The following is a 4,326-nucleotide window of genomic DNA, read 5'->3' as shown; positions in this document are numbered from 1 at the left end:
TTCGATAAACCTTGGTTTCTTTCTGAGGGAAAACTTGCTGCTGTGCGCATCATACCTTCCTCTTGGGGTTCCCAACGAACGTGTGAGTTACACGCCATCAAAAAGCTTCAAGCATATGATCTCTTCGAGTTGGCTCGTCTTGACCTTGCACTATATTTCTTCATTCTTCATCATGTTGATGTCTTGAACTTAAACTTGAGGACTCACTTCATCTTCAACATATACTTGACACTTGATATTGTTCATCAATTTCTTCTTATTGCAACCTTGAAGCCAAAATATGGTTCAAGGATTGCCTATGGACAACTCCTACAAATATAACTCAATGCAAACATTAGTCTATATAGATTATCATATATTACCAAAACCACAGATAGGGGTGTTGGAGATATGCCCAAGAGGCAATAATAAAGTGATTATTATTATATCTTTGTGTTTATGATAAATATTTGCATCCCATGCTATAATTGTATTAACCGGAAACATTAATACTTGTGTGTTATGTAAATAGAAAAGAGTCCCTAGTAAGCCTCTTGTAAAACTAGCTTGTTGATTAATAGATGATCATAGTTTCCTGATCATGAACATTGGATGTTGTTAATAACAAGGTTATGTCATTGGGTGAATGATATAATGGACACACACCCAAATAAGTGTAGCATAAGATCAAGTCATTAAGTTCATCTTGCTATAAGCTTTCGATACATAGTAACCTAGTCCTTCGACCATGAGATCATGTAAATCACTTACACCGGAAGGGTACTTTGATTACATCAAACGCCACTGCGTAAATGGGTGGTTATATAGACGGGATTGAGTATTCGGAAAGTATGAGTTGAGGCATATGGATCAAGAGTGGGATTTGTCCATCCCGATGACGGATAGATATACTCGGTGGAATGTCGTCTAATTAGCTTGCAAGCATGTGACAAGGTCACAAGAGATGACATACCACGGTACGAGTAAAGAGTACTTGTCGGTAACGAGGTTGAACTAAGTATGGAGATATCGATGATCAAATCTCGGACAAGTAAAATATCGCGCGACAAAGGGAATCGGTATCGTATGTTAATTGTTCAATCGATCATTAAGTTATCGCTGAATGTGTGGGAGCCATTATGGATCTGCAGGTCCCGCTATTGGTATTGATCGGAGAGGAGACTTGATCATGTCCACATAGTTCATGAACCGTAGGGTGACACACTTAAGGTTCGATGTAGTATAAGTAGATTCGGAATATGAGACGGAGACCGAATGTTTTTCGGAGTCTCAGATGGGATCCAGGACATCACGAGGAGGTCCGGAATGGTCCGGAGAATAAGATTCATATAAGGGGAATTAATTTCTGGGGTTCGAAAAAAGTTCAGGATTTTTCGGTGGAAGACCGAGAAGGTTCTAGAAGGTTCCGGAGGGTCCCCTAGTGGGCCCACGACCCCGTGAGGGGCCACTTGTGCCAAGGGGGTGCTGCCTTGCCCTAATGGGCTAGGCGCACCAAGCCCTCAAGGCCCAAGCCGGCCATACACCTTAGGGTTTAGGGGAAACCCTAAATTGGAAGGCTTTGGGGGAAGGAAACTTCCCCCCTCCCCCTTGCACCGGCCCTAGATGGGTTTGAGCTTGGGGGGGGGGGCACCCTAGCCGACCCTCCCCACTATATAAAGAGGGGAGGGGTGGCCGGCCAAGGCACCCCACTTGAAACCCTAGCCGCCACCTCTCCTCCCTCCTCTTTCTCTCTCCTCCGGCTTAGGCGAAGCCTGCGCAGAGATTCTCCTCCACCACCACCACCACACTGTCATGCTGCTGGGATTCCGAGGGGATCTACCACACCCCCGCTGCCCGCTGGAACAGGGAGAGGAAGGACTTCATCGACACCGTACGCACAACCGAGTACGGAAGTGCTACCGGATTGCAGCACCGGGACGATCGACTACATCAACCACGAGATATGTCTCGTTAAGTCTTTGGATCTTCGAGGGTTAGTCTCTCATCTCTCTCGTTGCTCCGATCTTCATAGATTAGATCTTGGCTCTTCCTTGATTGGATCTTGGTTTTGTTCTTGTTCACGCTAGAATTTTTTGTTTTCCATGCTGCGAACCCATCAAGGGGCTCCATGCACTTTCAGCCGGCCCAACACACCTCTGCCAATGTGGCAGGTTGGTGTATAGGAGCCCCCAATGCGAGCTAACAGGTGGTTATTATTTTGTTGGATTATTATGCTGATTTTCCATTATTACAGTGTTATAGGCAGAATGCACTATGTGTGGTTCTTGTAAGAGTGTGTCATGTATTTTAGTATTATTAGTAAACAGTAAAATGGAACTAGCTAGGAGCCACCACAGTAATTTTGCGTCGCAAGCCGTCCGATCTATCTACCTTAACGCTCACGATTTCTTGCCCAACCACCGCACTCCCTAGACCGGTTTGGCGTTTCTAACCGTCTGATTCCGTTGAGGAACGGTCCAGATTGTCCAAAATCACCGAAACGTCGTTCCAGCCATGCGTCAAGCAGGCCGGCAGACGTTACTGGGCTTCTACTCCGCAGGTTGAGTTCGCCATTCCGTGGTGAATCGGGCTTAGAAATGGGCCGATAGGTTACTTGAGGCCTGCTTTTATTTTCTTCCTCAACTGGCTGTTGGTTTCGCTGATTTAGGGCGAACACTACCTCACCTCATCGCACAGGTGTGATGATTGTGGCGGCGGCGAAGCTCTGGAGTAAAGGTGCCGGTGCTCGATCCTCACCTCGGCGGCGCTCTTCGGGGCTCTGCTGGCGAGCTTTCGGCGGTGGTCTCGCGGGTGTGGTCCAGGCGAGGTGGGCTTCACCATCTCGCGAGGTTTTGGTCCTCCCGGCTGCTTCCTCGTGCCCGCGGCTCGGTTGCTCCGTCGGCGCGCAAGTTTGTGGAGGACGGGGGCGATGGTTCCGGTCTTCCGGATCCTCGGCGTCCGTGTACTGAGAGTCCAGGCGCCTCGTCGCTGTCGAGGCGCATCTTCAGCTGCTTCCTCTTCTTCGGCACAAGCTTTTGCCGAGCCTCGCTGCTGGCTCCAGCCAGGTAAGTCGGGCACCGAGCGCTGTCGGCGAGATGCGGGGTGTGTCCCCCGCCGATTTGCGGTCAATCTCCCTTAGATCCCGGCGTCCGCGCCGGGGTGGAATCTGCGGCGACTTCAACGAGGTTCTTTCCTCTACGGTATCTCTCCGGCAACACAGCTGCGGCCGGCGGCACGCCTCTTCTTGCTCTCCGGCGAGGTTGAGGTGTTGGTTTGGGCGGTGGCCGATCTTGGATGTTCCAGAAGATCCCAAGGGCTCATTTGTAATTTTAGTTTGGCTAGGGTTCTTTCTGAAGTTTGGGGACAGCTGTCTTCTATCTGGACAGTTCTTGTATTATCTTGTTTTCCTTACTTAATATATTCCAGATATTAGTATCAAAAAAAAAAATGATTGTGGCGGCGGCGACAGGAACATCCTCTGACACTAGGGTTTGCTGTCCTCCCATCCACCATCCATCGTGGGAGAAAGGGGATGGGAAGGAGATATGTCTTGCCGGTGTCGCCACGGTCCTCTGGTCTTCAACCTCTCCCGTCACTTCCATCTTGCACTCGGAAGGGAGTTTTCTGGTGGATTTATCACGGGCTCGTGGCTCGGGAACAACAAGTGCAGGGAAGGAGATACACACAAGACGAAGGTTACCTTCTCCTTCCTCTGAACATTAATCAACGGATGTGTATTTGTGTGAGGCTCAGAATGTAAGGTTTACAATTATCATTTCAGATTTTAGAGAAAAACGACTACACCTTGATATGTCTGAATCCATACATAACAAAATAAGGTATGTGATTTTGCCACTAACCCTGCCTGACTCTGAGTTCTGCACTTCTAATGTTCAAATTATACAGTGAATCTTAATGGCCTAACTTCTCTAACCCATGTCAGGTTGTAGAAAAATATCATGCGTCTACAATATCTCATTCGAAATCAAGGACCACTCTATTGAATTTTATGTCAGCTGTGATACCAACTCTGCTGAATTTCTTGTCCGAGCGTCTATGCAGTATGTCATTTTGTGTGCATTTGAAACTTATTCTGTTCGAATCACCAGCAATGGTCCTCTTAACTCGTTTTTTTTCCCCTGTGTCTTGTGTTTAAAGAGGCGGCAGGTTCTCAGGTGGTTGGGGTTCATGTGATCGACGAGAAAAAATATTTAACAAGCCAAACCATGATATACCTAGCACATCTGAAACCAGAGCTAAGACTAAAGCTTGTCAGGTAAGGATTAATCCATCCCCTGGTTTTCACCTGTCTCATTTACATAATGTGTCATGTTTTGCCTGTAGTTT

At 47.6% G+C, this 4,326-nt stretch overlaps 1 long non-coding RNA gene across 1 annotated transcript; it reads left to right on the top strand.

The window, feature by feature from the left end:
* Nucleotides 1-3,589: 3,589 nt before the first annotated feature.
* Nucleotides 3,590-4,027, top strand: LOC124676358. The gene is made up of 3 exons (XR_006993584.1): nt 3,590-3,674; nt 3,761-3,818; nt 3,923-4,027. It is a non-coding gene; the product is annotated as an uncharacterized LOC124676358 (long non-coding RNA).
* The last annotated feature ends 299 nt before the right edge of the window (nt 4,028-4,326 follow it).

Source organism: Lolium rigidum, chromosome 7 (genome assembly GCF_022539505.1).
Source record: "Lolium rigidum isolate FL_2022 chromosome 7, APGP_CSIRO_Lrig_0.1, whole genome shotgun sequence".
In the NCBI taxonomy this organism is placed as follows: domain Eukaryota; kingdom Viridiplantae; phylum Streptophyta; class Magnoliopsida; order Poales; family Poaceae; genus Lolium; species Lolium rigidum.
Note: the sequence above shows the minus strand (reverse complement) of the source record. Positions and strands in the feature narration are given on the sequence as shown.